At 36.6% G+C, this 21,168-nt stretch overlaps 1 protein-coding gene across 7 annotated transcripts in view; it reads left to right on the top strand.

Annotated features, from left to right (window-relative positions):
- Positions 1 to 21,168, top strand: part of LOC124355304 (protein grainyhead) — a 299,632-nt gene that overhangs the window by 40,576 nt on the left and 237,888 nt on the right. For 3 of the 7 annotated variants that reach the window (XM_046806386.1, XM_046806385.1, XM_046806389.1), the window contains exon 1: positions 16,869 to 17,137. The exons of 1 other annotated variant lie outside the window; for it this stretch is intronic. The gene's annotated coding sequence lies outside the window, so the exon portion shown is untranslated. Of the gene's footprint in view, positions 1 to 16,866; positions 17,138 to 21,168 lie in introns of those variants that run through there. 3 more of the 7 variants (XM_046806391.1, XM_046806392.1, XM_046806388.1) reach the window with 2 other exon arrangements.

The following is a 21,168-nucleotide window of genomic DNA, read 5'->3' on the forward strand; positions in this document are numbered from 1 at the left end:
ATATCCAACCATTGAGGTTTCTAACATAGCTTCATTCTCGTATTTTGGCAGCATTACACTGTAGCAGAGGCAACCCAAGTTAAGAATACATCCCAAACACCCAAAGGTCAGTGGAATACTGGAAGCTCGGAATTACTGTCAGTGACCTTAGTGGACATCTTAGCCTATGGACCAGTTTCTGTATCGAGATAAGTGAGATATCTAAAGAGAAAAGACATCTCCTCTTTTAAAGTCTACAAAATTTCTTTAGTTTCCAGTTGTACTCTACAAAATGTTCGTGTGCGAAATATAGTCCAATTCTGTCTATCCTGTCAAATTTTATAGACATTTCTAGATGTCCTGTTGACTGGCATTTTCGCTCTCAAAAAGCGAACAGAGTCAATCTTTTCAATTTAATCATCGAGGATACGATTACTTAACTTCAATCAATATCATGAATAAAAATAAAGAATCCTTTTTTTAAATCTGTGTTGGGATATTCTTTGATTCTGTAAAAAAAACATATCTTTAAGTGCAATAAATACAATCACTACTTATTGTCGACTGTTTGAATAGTCGTTCGTCGGTGTATTATATGTATTTTACCAATAAGTTATATACTCGTATTAGTCAGCGGATAGGTATATAGGGTTTTTGTTCACCTGTTTTAATTTTTGTCATAGTAAATGTAGAAATTTGAGATATTGATGATAAAATATTTTTATGGGATATAATGTCTCTTCTGGCATTTTCGCTCTCAAAAAGCGAACAGAGCCAATCTTTTCAATTTAATCATCGAGGATACAACTACTTAACTTCAATCAATATCATGAATAAAAGTAAAGAATCGTTTTTTAAATCTGTGTTGGGATATTCTTTGATTCTGTAAAAAAAACATATATTTAAGTGCAATAAATACAATCACTACTTATTATCGACTGTTTGAATAGTCGTTCGTCGGTGTATTATATGTATTTTACCAATAAGTTATATACTCGTATTAGTCAGCGGATAGGTATATAGGGTTTTTGTTCACCTGTTTTAATTTTTGTCATAGTAAATGTAGAAATTTGAGATATTGATGATAAAATATTTGTATGGGATATAATGTCTCTTAAATTATAAATTATAGAATGTGTTAGTATTGTTAGGATCATAATAGAGAAAACACTCTCAAGATTTAAAGAATGTCTTATTTAATCAGGCAAGGTTTTGACAAAGAAGCCTTCTCAGACATTTAACCTAGGGACCAACGAACTGCTTAAGGTGACTTCCAAACCACCATCAAAATGGGTGGCTAGGAGGACTGCTTGCAAGGACAGGATCGCTCAGCGGTCACCCATTCCATTAGCAGTCACGCTCGTCGTTGTTTGATCTGATTATCTTGCGATAACCTCTGTACCCACTACACTTCGCCGAATTTGACTAAAATATCTGTAAAAATGGGTTCCAATTAATTTTTATTTGGTTAAAATGTTTCATACATTTTTTAAACGACACATACATTTTATAAGGTAGCACAATTTTACATAGAAATTATATTAGTGTTGTTTACTTGTTTGTTGATGCGTTTCTTCCATAGTATTTGAAGCCAGAATGTTCAAATTAACAATGAACAGAATGTAGGTTAATCTTCCAATATGAATACGAGTACTCTCACATACCAATAAGACGGTCTGTGACATACATTAAAAATAGATAATGTTATTGAAAATGAAATTAAATATGATATATGAATGATATAGCCTATGAAAATAAAACTAATTCAATCTCTCAATGAGACAAAAAATCCTCAACAAAGCAAACTTGTCTTCTACATTTATTGAAATTGTATACGGATTTACTGTCATTGTATGGAATTTTAATTACTAAAAATAATCGAAATTAAAGTTCGGTCGTTTAGGGAAGAAGAAGCCCAGTTCTTATTAATAATTGTGTTCGTTGAAATAGATTGGAAACCATTCTAAAATTTGTATTCTTACTGAACGGAGGCCGGAAATAAATAAGAATGTTCCAAGAGAACGTATGTATATAAGTAAACAGTGTAGGTTCAGTTTTCGTACAATCGAGAAGGTAAAGGTTTCCAAAAACTATCCAAGGAGTCCGACTATTTCGATACGACCCGTCTGATGTTAAGCTTGGAAGAAGAACTCACGTGGAACAATATCTGAAGACAACAATAAAGAGTCACTTTGAACAGTGACAAGGACTGGAAGAGTAGCAAAACATTCTGCTGGGTTGACTGCCCGCCTGAATGATGCAGCTACAAAGCATATTAGTTTATTGTTTTTGTTATTAGCGTCACATATATTCAAAACACAAAGCATTGTGCACGTGTGAAATAAGACCTAGTTTTAGAAACAATTTAAACCTCAAACACTTTCACAACTTTATTGATGTCATACAATTATGACAATGATAAGACGTAGCGGTGCCGGTGGCAACCCTAGTTTTAGTCTCGTAAGAACAATTTAAACCTCAAACACTTTCACAACTTTATTGATGTCACACAATTATGAGAATGATAAGACGTAGCGGTGCCGGTGGCAACCCTAGTTTTAGTCTCGTAAGAACAATTTAAACCTCAAACACTTTCACAACTTTATTGATGTCACACAATTATGAGAATGATAAGACGTAGCGGTGCCGGTGGCAACCCTAGTTTTAGTCTCGTAAGAACAATTTAAACCTCAAACACTTTCACAACTTTATTGATGTCACACAATTATGAGAATGATAAGACGTAGCGGTGCCGGTGGCAACCCTAGTTTTAGTCTCGTAAGAACAATTTAAACCTCAAACACTTTCACAACTTTATTGATGTCACACAATTATGAGAATGATAAGACGTAGCGGTGCCGGTGGCAACCCTAGTTTTAGTCTCGTAAGAACAATTTAAACCTCAAACACTTTCACAACTTTATTGATGTCATACAAATTATGAGAATGATAAGACGTAGCGGTGCCGGTGGCAACCCTAGTTTTAGTCTCGTAAGAACAATTTAAACCTCAAACACTTTCACAACTTTATTGATGTCATACAATTATGAGAATGATAAGACGTAGCGGTGCCGGTGGCAACCCTAGTTTTAGTCTCGTAAGAACAATTTAAACCTCAAACACTTTCACAACTTTATTGATGTCATACAAATTATGAGAATGATAAGGACGTAGCGGTGCCGGTGGCAACCCTAGTTTTAGTCTCGTAAGAACAATTTAAACCTCAAACACTTTCACAACTTTATTGATGTCATACAATTATGAGAATGATAAGACGTAGCGGTGCCGGTGGCAACCCTAGTTTTAGTCTCGTAAGAACAATTTAAACCTCAAACACTTTCACAACTTTATTGATGTCATACAATTATGAGAATGATAAGACGTAGCGGTGCCGGTGGCAACCCTAGTTTTAGTCTCGTAAGAACAATTTAAACCTCAAACACTTTCACAACTTTATTGATGTCATACAATTATGAGAATGATAAGACGTAGCGGTGCCGGTGGCAACCCTAGTTTTAGTCTCGTAAGAACAATTTAAACCTCAAACACTTTCACAACTTTATTGATGTCATACAATTATGAGAATGATAAGACGTAGCGGTGCCGGTGGCAACCCTAGTTTTTAGTCTCGTAAGAACAATTTAAACCTCAAACACTTTCATACAACTTTATTGATGTCATACAATTATGATAGACGTAGCGGTGCCGGTGGCAACCCTAGTTTTAGTCTCGTTAAGAACAATTTAAACCTCAAACACTTTCACAACTTTATTGATGTCATACAATTATGAGAATGATAAGATATGTATTTTGTAACTGTATTTAATACGTATAAAAATCTTTTTTCTTATAAATACAACTAATATTAGTACTACTGATAATTTTCTTGTGTCATCGTGTTGTATGAATTCACAAATTCAATAAACTTAATAACAAAAACTCAAAAGCACTTAATTGGCAGTAAATCATTGATCTATTTGTGAAATGAGTTATGTCCCACACCCCATATACCAAATAGACGACAATTTTAGATTTAACATTCTTAATAATGGGTAAAATTAAAGATAGATTTACATAGCCGGACTTGCACTTTGTATTAGCATACTTTCTTTGTACCATTAAAACGAATAGATCATCTTACACATGTTAGAAACAAGTTTCAAAAATATCTTTATTTAACTTTTCCTTATAATTTCTTTGAACCATTATAACGAATAAATCGTCTTAAGTGCGTAAGAAAGAAGTTTCACAAATGTCCTTATTTCACTTTTCCTTATTATTTCCTAGCACAGTTACATTGAATAATTGTACGTGAGTGTAAAATGTATGTGATTCTATGTTTTACAATGTTATTTAATTATTGTAAAATAATATAAAGTGGATCGAAGCTTATCAATAATATAAGGATAAAAAAACCGATACAAATGAAAGGGTTAATTTGTGTGGTAAATGACATAAGATAGTATCACGGCTGTATTGGCGGCCATCTTTAGGTCGTACGTTAGGTCGTACAATTTTTTATTTAACACATTGTAAAATTAACCAACACTCATCCACATGCTATTTAGATTTTGCATTATTGTTATTGATTATTCAGAAAATTATTCAAATATTTAATTATTCAAAACGTGCATACTCTACATAAAAACCAAAAAGCGTTTGGATGCGTAATAATAAAATCTTCAAAATAAGACACCTCCATAACGCTACGATAAAGAATAGGGGGGTAAAATTGCATAAAGTTTAACATTGTTGTAATAGGGTAAAACTCAAGGTCGTTCCACTGCAGCCGGCTCTTAATTTTAACGACAGAAGGTCTATCTATAGCACAAGCAAAGACAAGCGAAAAGTGCAGTGGAGTGGCGGAGTGTCAGTGTCCCCCCTCTGCGCATGCGTAGTGAACACGCAGGCGGGCGGCGGCGCAGTGCGACAACGCGAGCAAGATGAGTGGAAAGCGCCAATCAGCAATCAGTGTAAATCATGTTGCGTCAGCGACCAAAATAGGGTTAAACTATCCCCCTCCCCCTTCGCTCCAGTAATGACACTAATCACTAATCCGAAAATGATAACATGTTGTGTAGAAGTATGGAGAAAGTATGACGTGTACGGCTGTGTGCTAATTTGATTTATAACACTAGTAATCTTTGAGATTCGCTCAGATATTTCTAAACACTTGTTCAAAGTGTTTATAAAGATATCCAAAATAAATACCGTTCAACGACTCACTATCTTTTAATAAAAACTTAAAAAATAACATTCAATGCCTGATATGTATTAAACCCATAACATATCGAGAATTTTAATTAAGATGATACGTGTATAAGAACATTATTCAATGAAAATTTTATCACCTCAATTTTTATTATCATAATTATTTATATAGGCCGTAATTTACTATGAGTTTTTGACAAGCTTTTTTTGATAGTTGTTTTAAAATTAGATAGATTTAGAAGCGTATAATATATAGTCAAAGTAGTAATTAATCATTAAAAATCAGTTGTTCAGTATTACTACTAATCTTCAATATAATTCATGTTTTGCAAAATTTCCATGTTTTTTTGTGGGGAGAGGGTAGTGGAGGGATGGAGCGGGACAGAGAAGTTATAAAAAAATGTATAAACGCTTGACCCTGCTTTGAAGAATCGAACAGGCTTGGGGCTCTTATATAGATGGGATCTAAAGGAACTTTTTTACCAGCCCGGTCTGGTGATCCCAAAAGTTCAAAGGATCTTTTTTACTTTATTTTAGCGTATTCACCTCTAATCAGTTTCTTGTTTTCTTTAATATAGATCAATTGTTCGTGATGTAGAGTCATCTTTAGAAGTCACATCTAGTGGGCTACAGAGTGTCAGGTCTGTAATAGGAAACATAAGTTCTACGATCATTTGTGACTGTCCCTCTCTCGATCTCTCCTTCCTGCACAACATCGACAGTTCTTTTCTTCCTTCTGCACCTTAATTAGTAGGAGCCCTCCACGTCGTTCCTTATTGAATCTCCGTCAGATGAGCAGATGAGCAACCCCGCTCCTGGAAGCATGTGTGGGCAAACACAATCTTCCCGATCCTGTGGAGGGACAATCCAAAATAGTCTTGGTCCTACAGGTATTGAATGAAGTGATCCATCTCGCTGTTCTGTCCGCAACGTTTCCGATCAACTTTGGCCTTCAGCAACATTTACCATCGCACTGATCTTGGCAACCTCGCAACAACCCATTTTTTCCTATCCGACTCCTAGTTCTAAAATGCATCAATGTTTGTGTGTATTCATTAATTTAATGAATATGCTCAAACTAATATTTTTAGTATGGTCCTATTCAATTTCATAGAATTTACTGTGTTTTTCTAGATAATCGTGCACATAATGTAGCTATTGTAGGAAGGGTAGATCCGATTGAATTTTAAGTTTAGCTCCAGTTAGCCTTTCTCTCATGTCGAAACGATGTAAGTGTTTCTTTCTGAGCTTTCTCGTCGTCGACTTTCTTCGGATCTTTTCAGACGAACATGACTCCAGATTCCAGTAGTCAAGTCTGAGGCAGTGTCAGATACCAGTCGCTGCCATAATAGAAAGGTGAGCTGGAGCTAAACTTGAAATTCACTAATCGTGCAGTTAAAGTCCCTACAAGCTCCAGTCAATATATTTTTTTTCATCGAACAAGTTCAACTGTTGGCCCAATACCGACTTTCTAGTCTCTAAGTAATGTACCAGCAAGCTTCTTACCTGTTGCACATTTCCCTTTAAGTATGTTTTTGATAACCCTCATTTGCCAACTTAGCCAGAACGTATCAAAGAGAATATCAAGAGTCGGCGAGGTCTAATCTATAATGATTTCCCATTCCAACATAGTTCTATGCAAATATGGTGTTGAGCAGTGATTATTATGGGAATGAGGCAGAGGCAGGCAGGTGGGGGCTCGCTCATCAATTCATCCATTGATGGGATCGTGTTCTCACGGCACGCCGCGCCGCTATCGCTCTCGCCGTGAGAGGAGACGGTGTTTACACAGTCGAGATGGACTGGCAATCAAATAGCCATCAGCCAGGACCACGTGATCGCTTCTCGATACTTAACTACTAGAATATGTCGGGGGTCTGAGAATAAGTTGGTGAAAGGAGTTTTAAATAGGTTCCTTTTAATTTAACGAATTCATAGGGAAATAGACTATTGCGTAACCTGGGAGAGCCAAGATGTAGACTTTAAGGAAATGGCTAGGGTTTTTGAGACTTTAAATGCGTAAGGATACCTTCTAGATGCGCTTTAAATACTTACTTTTTAGATGCAAATTGTCAAAATCTTAAATTTTATATATAACATTACATACATCTAACTCATCTCGGATGACTTCATTAAGTTAAGGTCGTAGGTAGTCAGATGAGATAATTGTTTCAATTTTTCAGATATTAATCTTGGAAACATGAAAAATAGAAAATATATTGGATCATCCCATCAAAACACTGAAGGAAACTAAAGTTAAGGATATTTGGGCACCAAAAGTATTCACACGCCCAAAGACAACAAATGATTTCATGCAGAATTTAAATTAAATGCAAGAAAAATTAATTACACTGTTGTGTGTAAAAATCTTATTTTCTTGGAGAAATATTTTTGACCAAATTCATTTTGTCTCTTTTAGTCAGTTATAAATTTACTGACAGAATAAACATGTCATTCACAAAGTCTTCACAGGTATCTCTTCAGCAATTCCTTAATGGAAATTATTAAAAAATTGCTCAAAATTCCTACATTATGCCTCTGTAATCCCTCGTGGAGTAATAACAATTTGACAATAACAAAGAACAATTACCAAGAAGGGCTCTAGTTGAGTTTTTTTAAACTGACCAACCAAAACACAAGGACGCCATCGTAAGGACAAGATGCCTGGATTTAAACCAAGAATTACCAAGGTGTAGAGAGAAAGAGAGAGAGGGGGGGGGGCATGCGAACCCAACACAATGAAGTCAACACAATCTTCGAGCCGTGACTCCCGAACCGTCAATATAATCAACCACGCTGGCGGACTGCTTACAAGGACAGGGCCGCTAAATGGCCAATCAGCCAAGAACAGGCGAACTCGTTGCTTTACACAAGTTATCGTATCGGTAACAGCCAAACTCTCCTTTCAAGGCCATTTCCTTCATATGATGATTTTAATAAGCTATAAAACTCGTGCTTATATTTTGTAAATGAATACTGGACTTACGAAATAGATTTTTAGGTAGTTAGTGACTCCTCATATCCAATCATGGAAGTTGGTCTACAAGGAGTTCGGCAACAAAATTAACGTAAGAATAACTCAAGATGTACATTGTTTTAAAGTGTAAAGTAAGATGTACATCATGTGAAGTCCAAAGCCCAACATAAAATTAAGAATTTTCTATTATTATAACTGATACCAGGTTTTTCCCTTTAGCATTTTTCTCTGCTTAAAATCCCCTTTATAATAATGTACTTCTTGAGCTAAGCTTCCGGTAAAAACTCCTTTTAGACCATCCACCATTGAATGTCAAGAGTCACTAACTACCTTAAAAACTATTTCTTAAATCCAGTACTCCTTTACTAAGTCTAACTTTCACAACTTGAGCCAAGACAAGAATATTAAATCATCTAGAACAGGACCTACATTATAAATGTTTCAAACTTTAAACCAGCGTAATCTTTTAAAGAGAGAACCTTTAGAGATCGGATTTGGGGCATTGTATTCTACTAATAAAGACCTTTAATTTCATGTACTACTCGACCTATGCTCTCATTTAAGATTTCCTTCTGACTCTTTGCGAGCCATCCCGTTGACATGACAAGAAATGGTAGTTACTTAAAACAGTATATGTATTGGTGTAGTAATGATGTACCAAGTTTTATTCCTTTACCTGTAATCGTTTGGGAGTTACCAAGCCTGTGCGGTAGTTACACCCTATATAACGTTAACAGGAAATAGTGTTGATACAAAAATGTAGCGTTTTTCATTTTTTTAACTGGGATTATTTTACCTGGTCTACTTAACATATCTCTGTAATATTTGTGAGCTTAGAATGTGAGCTTAGGCCAGAATGTGCAAATGGCTGTTTGCTTCGGTGCTATTATATTTTGTTGGACTTCTGGTTTGACTTAGGTTAGTTTGTATTAGATTCACACTATATAATTCTCAATTTGTTAAAGTTGTTAAACACCTGAAAAGGATTAGCGTACGTGAAGATTAGGATAATTCATTTGGGACATATTAGGGACATTCATTTAAGAGATTACGTTTTAGCAATAGCATTTTGGATGTTCTAATTACTTACCTCTGTAACTTTAAATAGTTTTAAGTAAGGTGAATTAGATCAATATTTACAAGACAGATACTAAAGTAGAACAGTTACCTCTACTGAGATACGTAATGTTTTGTATAAGCGATAATGCGGACATAATGTATTATATAACTAACTTTGAACCTCACTTTTAGAGTTTGTCCAAATAACAAATTGATTAACACTTCGTGAGTGGCCTTTTTCATTAGCCACTTAAGGTGGTATAATACTACCTTTGCCTTTACAGATGAAATATTTCCAAAATCTCAAGTTACAATGTTCTGGATTTAGTACTTCCTGTTGAGGAGTAGCTGAAAGTGGTTCCAAAAGAGTACTGACGGTTATAACCGTCCATCGCAGGCTTGTTCAAATAATCAATATTACGGCTTTAGTGGCGTTCATTTTGACTGGGAAGCTATTGCTGAAAGATGCTGGCTCCTAGCGACAGATATATACTCATAGCTTTGCAGCCAAATGTCCTGTCATGTTTTTGCGCTAACTTATAGCTATTCTCAAGTATTTCACTAGAGTGAATATGACCGTTTTGTGAATATCTGGACAAAAGTGATCTTATTAAGATACATGCAATAAAAACACTTCTTCTATGAGTAAGCATAAAAGCAATGAAACTGCTTATGAGTGGACTGATCGTGAATTTGCTTGTTTCAAATATTATCAAGCTTTACCAAAATTCTAAAAACTGTAAATTTTTAACGCCTGTCAATTCAAATAGGCATTATTTCGGTCTTTTATAATGTTCCAATACATTGTGAATAAATACAATTAAAAAGGGTTCTTTACTCCCTGGAGTGCATTAATAATAAATGTTGCTTACTCTAGTAGAACCTAGGTAGTTAACGGTTATATCCGTCAGTTCTCCTCAAGAGGTTAAGTGATTTATCTAGAAGTAATAATAATCCTTAAAATAATGTATTATAACAGAAAGTACATCCTAAAAGCGTCCCAGCGTAATTTCCTAAAGTGCAGTAAATGAATATTGTATTTATATAACTTCAAAATGCATAGTGTTAATTGTTATAGTATAGGACCTACCTTGGAGGTAAAATAAAAGTGAAAGTAATGCATGTCTTATTTTACCAGACAATGTTAGACCCAAAAATACTACACTGATAAAAGGCCAAAGGCAGGTAACTACCACCAATGATCGGGCAAAAGCGCCAATGACATGTACAGGACAGGATCGCTCAGCGGTCACCCACCCTAGCAGTAAAGTAAAGTAAAGATGTCATATTTTACCAGGTGAAGTTAGGGCTAAGAAGCCCTCTCTAACACTTAACCTGGGGACCAACGACTTAAAGGCGACTTCCGTACCACCACCAATGCCCGGGCAGGCGGGCTACTGCAAGGACAGGATCGCTCAGCGGTCACCCATCCAAGAAGCAACCACGCTCGATTTTGTTTGATTCGGTTATCTTGCGATAACCGCCGTAACCGCTACATTGCGCCATTGGCAGTGTCTTAGTTTCGATGTAAAAATTGTTTAAGTGGTATTTTTATATAGCACATTGGATTTAGCTAAATTTTTACTTCAGGTTACGCGGTTTTTAATGTCGAATAATTTAATAGCAGCCTATCTAAAGAGAATGTGAGTCAATTTCAAGAATGATCGGTATGAACTACAGTTTTAGAAAAGGGTACGGGATGTTATTAATTCAAGATGACTTTAATATCTGACGATCCTCAGAGTGGAAGTTATGTGAATTGAATGATCTCAGTATTGTGGTACATTTCAACAAATTAATGTTTATAGAGAATTTTAAAACATGCATTATCAAAATATTATTTAGATTTCAGATAAATTCTTTGTTTGAAGTTTATTTTTGACGATGGGAGAGATGTGAAGGAACGGGATTTTTCGGACATTTCCCATCGTTCAGTAAAACAAAAAAATCAGTAACACTACGTTTCGAGATCTGCAATATGACCTCTTCTTCAAGTAAATAACTAACCTCACACATAATTACAAACTAGGTTAAAATGAAAAAAATCATACCAGAGCGTTGTGTCACGCCTAAGTCAGGAATTACAACCACCATGTTGTGTGTCAACTTCACTAACTCTAAAACTCTATAGCATGCACTTAATAAATAACTAAACACAACACCAATCATTAAAAACTACAGAATACATTAACAGAATACAGGTCACAATTCGTCTACATTCGCCGACCAACCACCTATGACTGTGCAGATTGCAGATCTCGAAACGTAGTGTTACTGTTTTTTTTTTTTTTTTTTTTTTTTTTTTTTGTATTACTGAACGATGGCTAATGTTCTGAAAAAACTTATCAGATAAAAATAATGGTTAAATAAATCCAAAGTTAGCATATTTATTTTTGTCAAATACATTTACAATTTTGATTTATTATTATAATTAACCATTCCTCATTATATTCTTACGTGATAAATCGATAAATCAGTTCACCTTCAGTAACTGAACTGCATTTTGTTTGTCCATAAATAAAAATAACTTACTATTTATTTAGGTTTCATTAATTTACATTCCTCTTTTTTCACGGAACCTCATTAAAGTTTGAAAAATCCAGTACCTAATATGTCTTTCTCTATGGTGTAACGCAAGCAGATTCCTTGCCTTAATTTATGAATGCTCCGCAATGTGCTTTGTTCACAAACGTTTATATTTCTGTGTCCTCTTATACTACAATGCGTCACAAGTAAATTAGTCGGTACGCTGGCAAATCAGCAGCTTGAAACTCGTTGATACACATTTCAAAAACGGCTCGATTCCTTAGTATTTGAACTCTCACAGCTACAGAAACCCGAGTGTAGACTAAATATGTAGATGTAGTGTGAGCGTGGTAATTTATAGCAAATCGGTTTGGTATGATAATCTGGAACACAATTGTTTCTGCTCGGCGATCTCTGTAAAGTAAAAATCTGACGGGCTTCTCCACGAGTGGCGGGATCGCGTCGCCGGATACGCGAAATTCCTCGCGGAATTTACAAATTAATGTCTCCTAAAGCCGAGCCTCTTGGTACTAAAATGCAAATGTTTACTGTAGTTATTTCAGTCTGTATAAACACTGGGGTCGAGGTCCAGTCCCTGGAATCGTTCAGATCAAATTTTAAAATTTACGCCCCCTAAAACTTAGATTTCCCGGAAATTGTCATTTAGATTTTATAGTAACGTGTTGAGTAAGGTTATTTCCAATAAAAATAGCTATCAAAAGTCCCATTTTATAGATGCGGAAAACACCAGTAAGCAAAAGTACAGAACCATCTTCTGACCAATAATGTATTATTGTTATGTTTTATTACATTTTGGCTTTTAAAAGAATTTTCATCAAAGTAACACATAAATAATTTATTAAATTCTGAATAATTAGGTCTGAATAAGGAAACAGCATTAGGAGTTAGTCAGCCGAAATGCACTCACGTGTCTTTTTTATGTTATACACTGGTATAATTAATAATAGAAATTGAACGTACGCTCTTATGCAAATGACATTTTCATATTTATTATTAATTTGTATGAGCTAAGCCGTGATTCCCTGCCATAATTATTAATTACGAAAACTCTGATTAGTCTTGTCTCAGAAACAATTTTTAGATATGATTATGAATAATTATTCAGATATGATTCAATTATTTTCAACCTGATATGAACATAAAACAATTTACAATCTAACATTACTAAAATCAAGCAATAACTATTAGTAGAATATCTAATAATAACAAAAATATAACCGATTAGATTAATCGAAGCGCTTGGGGTTAATAAATACCAACAATTTGCCAAAGTGTGTCAAAGAGGAATGTGTGTGTCAAGCAATTTGTGGTTCATTTACATGACACTAGGCCTATATATTACAAGGTAGGAGTACGACACACCACGTGTTGCAGTGAGCTTCGCTGAGGTTTAATGCAAAATTTCAAATCTATAGCCCATTTCATTGAGATCTCCAGCGGGGAGATACACAGACATAATACCACACAAGAAAGAAACTGACACGAACATGAAACCATTGTAGAAATCATTCTTAAAATTTCGTGCAATATTTAAAGTCTACATATGACATATTTCTTGAAATTATTTGCTACGTGATACCTTTAATATTAGTATTTATATAATTAAAGTCTTCACACCAAATCACCATAAAATGATTTTGTATGTGTTTGGAATAATTGCGCCACATGTGTTAATTTTGTCAAATGTATCAATCTGTAATGAACGTATTAAGTTTGTTTACAAATATATTTATTCTTCTATTGCCTTGTTGCCATCATTCTTACCCATAAAACAAATGTAAAATTATTCGCTAACGCTCAGCCAAATCCCATGGGGTGACACCATTATTAACTAAGTGTGTATTCCATGCACACTAACTCTGATGCACTTAATAAAAACTAAACAATAATTACTAAAACTGACCTACAGAATACAGGTCATAATAGGTCTGCAGTCACTGGCCAACCAAAAAGAACTGAAAACCAAATAAAACAGGCCAGTGAGTGCAGACCTATTATGGCCATTAATGGCCCATGCCGTCTTTATAAGTAGCCGACGTGTGCCAATGGTGGGTCATTATACGGTATACCCGGGCATGGACCACTAACGCCCCAAGAATTAATATTCGTATTTCGTTTTATCTGCGTAGTAGATTGGTCAACTCGCGTGAAGTACTAAACCATTTTATGGTTCTCGGATGATTTGAATGTTCAAGGTGCCAATAAAAATTTTGATTAGTTCAGGATTTTAATTGTGCAGTCTATACTATTAGGTCTATTTTATGCAACTGCCAAGGATTAGAGGAAAATTCCAAATTACCTAAACTTTAGAATGACAAAATTTCAAATCATCAAGTTTGACTGAGTCAGTAAGTTTCAAAATTCAAAATTTTTTCCGTGAAACTGAAAATAATGGATAATATCAGTAGTTTACCAACCATGTTATGCGAAATAACACGTTTTATGAAAACAACGTAGTTTGCAGCACAATATGGGTTTGGATGTATAACGAAAAAACTTCAGGAAACTCTTCAGTGATTTCTAAAACTTGCTGTGTAGCTTCGGAACACCCTATCTTATAGTTATGATTTATATCTAACACATTAGAGCTGGTTTTTTGAATTAAATGTACTGACTTGTTCAAGTTAAAATCGAATCTACAGACATTGTTTTTTAAATCGATCAACAATCCAGTTGATTTAATGAAGTTAGCCCCTAAAATTCCACATTGCGATAAGTTATTAATAACTACTAGATTAACTTTCCAGGATAAGTTGTCAATTTTAATTTTAAGATTTACTTTTCCTAGTACATTATAAGTTTTGGTTTCCAGCACTAACACATTGTACCTTAGATTCTAATAATTTGTTAACTAAGTTCGCTTCACTTAAATGATTATAAAGTTTCGCACTGATTAAACTTAGTGTACTTCCAGTGTCTAACAAAAATTTCACATTTACTTTGAGTTTTAATAAAAAGAAGTCAACCAATGTAGCTTTAAAACCGCTACTGGATGGCATTCTTGTTAAGTCTTCTGCATTTCCTTTGCCAGTAATATCGGCACAATCCAACATTTCTTGCAAGCTTTCACAGTATTTCAGACTAGCCACTTCAGGTCACTTCTATAGTCAGCGAAAATTTTGTGCACGAATCTTGGATATGCCAGGCAACACTGAAAATCCCAGGAATAAGTCCCAGACAATCTTACAAGAAAACTACGACCTATAAGGTGAAGTAAGTAAAGACTGTTTCATTTTATCAAGCGAAGTTAGGGCCAAGATGCCCTATCTAACACTTAACCTGACGAACAACGGCTTAAAGATGAATTCCGAACCACCACCAACGGCCGGGCAGGCGGGCTGCTTGCAAGGACAGGATCGCTCAACGGTCACCCATCCAAGCAGCAGCCACGCTCGACGTAGCTTGATTCGGTTATCATAAGCTGTGCCAGTTGTTCCACTGAATGCGTGCTACGAACCTCTCATGATTGACCCTGTCAGATCTGAGACCACGCAGAACACTAGAATACTAGTACATAAATGTTAAATCTGGCATTAGTGCGAATATTCCATGCCTATCTCTCACATCTCCCTCAAGTCACCCACCCGGGTGGGTTTCTTTGCTGCACGTCCAGAGCCGGTTCCGATGTTAACCCATTGCACTGAGCTCGAGCTAGGCGAGCTGACTTTTCCCAAAAGTTTACAGCGTTCACAATTGAGTTATACTGATAGTTTTGTCGTGTATACTAAGCTATACTTTGCATTTATTACTGATATATGAAGAACTTATGTTATATACTTAGCACATTTGACTCTAATTGCTCATACTAATCATCGATCAAATCACTACGTAAAACTGAAAATGTCAATTAAATCAAAATAAATACGCCTTTATGAGTCGAGCGTTTCTCCGTACAAGCAGCTTCAGACCCAATCCATTTATCTAAAACTAATGGAAATTAATTAATTTAGACTTAAACTATATAAACGCTACAAAACTAATTGTAAATCGTCAATATTTTTTTACCTTGACTTTAAAATCAGCCTCCTAGAGTGATTTTAGATTATAAGGGGGACAAATTTGCGACAAAGTACGAAAAGCCTATCCTCCTGTCTCATTATCTGTCTAATGTACGGGGGTGCGATGTGAAGAACTGCATCTATCAGCATTAAGCTTAAGAGCATGTTTGACTTGCAACATCTTGCTCTAGAGATCAGTTGATGCTAAAGATGGAAACTTTCCAAGAGTTTGCTCAAAGGAAAACGATTTTAAGACGTAAATAATAATATCGTATAAGTTACAAGATTTGTTATAGGTTACGGATACACAATAAAAGATGGCAAAGACGGTATTATGTAATTAAAATGTTGAGCCTTTCGTGCGACCGAACGTTGAAGTCTCCAAATGAGTACTGGATACTTGATCTCTGATCCTTACTTTGTTTCCACGAGATTTCAGAGACAAGAAAATACAATAGAGTGGGATGTGGAGGATGTGTCTGTTTCCAACCTCTCTAATATTAAATATTTATTTTATTCCAACATTTGTACAATCTTACAACGAGTAAAGTCCGGTACCTAATGTTGTTGACCAGTTTGTGATAAACGTCACTAAAACTGACTAAATGACTGAATATCCTTCGAAAGAAAAACAAATTAAAATGAATGTCAGTCGATTGACGCAACCGTCGGAGGCATGTAAAACACATTATGTTGAAAAGTCGGCCCTCAGAAATCTCCACTCCCGATAAAGAACGGATGCTGAAAGCACCTAATTAAAATTATCGGCCTGCCGCGCAATCTCACTCATTAGTCCAGAAGACTCGGAACTCCAAATAATCTTTAATTATTGTCTTTGTTCCGAGGCTTCGATCCAGGTGAGGGCTGCGGGGAAGGGGGAGGGGGGTCCGAAGGCGGGTCAGAAGTGGAGGAAAAAAAACATAAAGGTACTGGAGTGTTTTAGAGGATCGACAACGAAATAGACGGCGATGAAAAAAGAGCATGTTGGCGCGGCAATGTCTGAGGAGCGCCGCAGGGACCGTGGCCTCGGCGAGCGAGAGAGACGGAGAGTGTGTGGGAGTGAGAGGGCAGAGTGTGCGAGAGAGAGAGAGCAGACGGCCGCCATTGTAGCTGGTGAGCGCCAGCGCTCTGGCCGTACACCGTAGTCGTAGAGTCGAGGCAAGCCAGGCAGTGCTAGGCCCCGGCAGATGGTGGAGTTACTTTCTCTGGGGGGAGGAAAAGCCGAGTTACAGGTGTGTGCCCTTGCGTAGTGCGTGATCTGCATTGGACCGGTCCTCTGTCGAAACCGGACCCCGACCCTTGTTTGTTTACAGTGCTCCATAGTGGCTCGTGACAATCTGTGATTATTCGACTCTTCAAGCTCTCGGTAAGTCCAGTTACTTCCACTGTTGTTTACTCAGTTTAAGATGTTTAGAAGAAATCTTTCTTTTTGTAGATCTGCAATTTGAAAATAGCTCCACAAATATTTGTTGTCGATATGGTTGATCTTAACCACACGGAAAACTAACAAAAACAAGTACAATAGACGAACAACAAAAGAATTTTCGTAATTTAAAAAAATAAAAATTTTTTTGAACAAAAAGACAAGTAATTTATAAAAAATACACAACTTCCTCTCTAGTTTCGTAAAATCGCACATATAACCTAACCTCTCAAACAACACATGCGAGAATTTCTCGGCCGGACACTCGCATAGAACCCCCGGACCACCGGCACTACCACCCATGCAGATTCACCTGTCGTCTTCGGCACACTATGCCGCCGGTGGAACAACAACACTATTTATACAAGACGAGGCAAAAACGGGAATAACCCGCGAGAGGGCCAACAGGTGGAACCTGCTCGCCCGGTCTTAGCGCGACCGTGCCGCCGAACCAGTTGCAGGGCCTCCCACAACTGTATCTAGTTTTTGTCTATGTTTACGCTCCCTCCACGCCTCATGACAATGGTTTATGAATGGCGTGCCCAGTGGCCAGATATGAACCGGTCCCCTGGTTGTTGTGCCCCCCCCTCCCCCCGCCGTGCTGTAGACGTCAATGGAACTTGCTCGACAAGTGCCGTGTTGAGCAGCCGATGACTTGGCCGAGAGGCTGCTAACCACTGCCTCGGCTTCGGCGTCGGTCCTTCCGATGTTATTGTCCGGCCAAAACAAACAGCCGCTGGGCGCGAAAGAGAGTGGTCAATATGGGCAATGTTTACTCTAGGCTACCACATTCTACTTTTGTTTTACAATACCTGCTATATATTTATTGTAATTTCTTTGAAACCTATCTAGAGTAATCTTCACAAAGCATCAAGACTTCCACAGTAGGAGTTAGTTTAAATAAGTTCATTTGAATTTATTAATGAAATATTAAGTCAACCAAATACAAATTAACCTTGTCATTTCCACTTTAATCTTCCAAAAGTGGAAAAAGGTTGTCGCCGCCACCATTTAATGTATTTAACGTTGCGTATTATTTTTATTATTGTTATTGAAAATGTATGTTTTAAAACTTTTAACACATTTAAAGTTTATTTAATAGTTGATTAACTATCGTGGCGCCATAAATGATTGTCGTATTAGATGAGGATTATAACACCACCTATCGGATGTCGTACAGCAAAATGATCTAATTAGTTTCATTATTCGAGGAGAGGCCTTCAGATCAATAAAAAAATATATACATTACACCAGAGCATATTAACTTGCTAAATAAGTAAGTATAAACTTTAGCTTAGAAACTTTTAAAACAATTGAAAACGCTAAAATTTTGAAAAATGTAACTAATTGCAGTTATATTTGGAATTGAATTGTATTGAGTGGTGGTGGAAAGCTGAGAACAATAAGGGCACGAGAGCTAAGCCCTGGGGTAGTCCTATTCCTGGAGAAATTGCTCACGCCAGATTTCACTGTCGGGCAGACGGTCAGTGGAATCGGTCAGGTGTTCAGGTAGAATGCCACTCCACACCGCACTTTTCACACAAAGAGGCGTGGCCGCCGCGACCTTTGCTAGCCGCTTGTCAACCTTCCAAGAAATGTTTACATATAGGAAGGCAACTGCAGCGCTGTAAATATAGTAGTTTTACAGTTGGCAGGCATGATAAGGAAGGACAGCCCTGATAATAGTCACAGAGGCAGCGTACTTTACATACTGTACCCAATCATTGCTCTTCGATGTGTGTACTTTCCTTGTTGCACAAATAATAGCTTATCGAACAAACGTTACAGGATTTTAATTAGAATTCATATCAGTTTTTTCTTCTGTAGTAAAACAAAGAAAGAAACAAGACTAAATGTTGTGTGGCGAAGCGATATTGATCGACAGACTCGATTTTCTATTTCCACAAGTGCATTACTCCAACCTGCATTGCATTTTCAACAATGTATGTAGCAAAGATTTGGTGAGATAGCAGGGAGAATTGAAAGAAGTGAAAATATGGATTTTAATGTTGAAACTTTGTATTGCCTTGTGGATTTGGAGGGATACTACAAAGAAATATAACGTGATTTGTTAATTTTGATTATTGCTTATCTTGTTACAACGGGAAAAGGGAAATAACTAAAATGGGTTCAAATATTGATAATAATAATAATATCGTTTATTGTGAAAAAAAAAACAATATAAACATTGTATCACAATCGTCCTAAATTTAACCTAAGCATTCTCGCTGACAATGACCCACTCAGACATACATGAGCTCATTCCAACTGCTCTCTTACAGTTTACAGGTCCGGCAATACGATTTTGTGATATTTTGTGCTCTTAATTGTACGAGCGATTCATCATAGTAAAACAGAGAGTAAACAGAGTAAAATTCCTTTGACACCAAAATGGTTTTCAACTGAGCTTTTAATTTAGTTAATTTAGTTGTTTAATACGTTCAGGTGAGACTGTTAATTAGTCTGACACCAACTTGAGTAGGTAAATTTCTGAAAGCATTTGTTCTGTGTTGTTGGACTCGAAAGTTGTCCCCGCCTCTAGTCTCATGATGGTGAATATCCTCGCCTCGAACCAAAGCGCACTTTGATCTGGAGTAAAGGATCGCCCCGAGAATATAGAGACAGGGCAAAGTCCATATTTGAAGATACTAAGGAGATATCTACAAATATGGACTTGTTTCTATGTAACCTTGAAGCTCTGTATTGTGAAGAATAAAAAAGAACTACACGGTGAAGTCATACGTGATCAATACCAAAGATGGAGATCCTATTACGGATTTGAGATGCACGATTCGTCATGTGGCTGAGCAGACTTTGAGCTGTGGAAGCGCATCTTCTTTCGCCTTCTGACACCTGACAGACAGATGCTCGGAAGGAAGGAAGGAAGGACGGGGGACAGAAGCATTACAGAGTCTCTGTCTTGTAATTAGTGTCGTGGGAATATACAGAGGTGACTGCGATACCGACATGCACGGTTCCGGCCGGTGGTTGGAACTGCCTTGGCCAATCACGATGACGGTGGCGGTTACTTGACCCTCATCATCGCACGCCAGCATTGCGGCACTGGGCACACTCTACTTTTCCTGCTTTAATCTACAAAGTATCTCATTTGATGATTCAGAGGATAATGTTATAACCTTCATCGTGGGCTTTAATCTCTGAATTAGGAATGATGAGTGCTCGGAGAACTTGGAACTGATGGTGTTGTACTTGATTTCGAAATGGCCACTGCCAAATTCCTTCTCATAAAATAATTTATTTATATAATGATAATCTTGTTGCAAGAACTCTACATATTACACTTCCAATTTCATCACAACTTAATTCTCTACTCCATCATAGGCCAAAGAATGATGTTGAATGTAAGGACTTTCTGGTTTCTACAAAAGTTCGGCATTGTTTGACATGTTATATCAATTCTTCGTTTGAGGTTTGCAAGTTTGTTCTTAACGATGGAAGGATTGCGAAGAAATCCGGATTTTCCGGGCATTAATGATTTTTGTATCAATGAACGATGGCAAATGTCCGTAAAAATCCTGTTTCCTTCATGTTAAGTCAATAATTTATGTTGAATGTGTGTGAGTGCGTGCTTTCGGAAGTCTTGGGTCGTTTTTAAGATGATCCTACCATGGTCGATCCAAGAGTTCTGGGGATGATTGCTCGGAGAACTTTCTGCATGCTTAGAACTGATGATGTCATGATTCTGAGGTGGCCACTTCCAAACTCTTTGTCATAAAATAATTTATTTATATAATGATAATCTTGTTGCAAGAACTCTCATAGCAAGTAGCGGAAAACGGAATCTACAGATTACACTTCCAATTTCGTCATAGCCTTATTCTCTACTCCATCATAGGTCTACCAAAGAGTGGTGTTGCTTCCCTTACCTTCTCGTTTATTTGAAAATACGACATTATTTGACATGTTAAATCAATCATTGTTATAACTTTTTCCATTTCTGTTGTTAGCTTGAC

The sequence above is a fragment of the Homalodisca vitripennis genome, chromosome 2 (genome assembly GCF_021130785.1).
Source record: "Homalodisca vitripennis isolate AUS2020 chromosome 2, UT_GWSS_2.1, whole genome shotgun sequence".
Lineage (NCBI taxonomy): Eukaryota > Metazoa > Arthropoda > Insecta > Hemiptera > Cicadellidae > Homalodisca > Homalodisca vitripennis.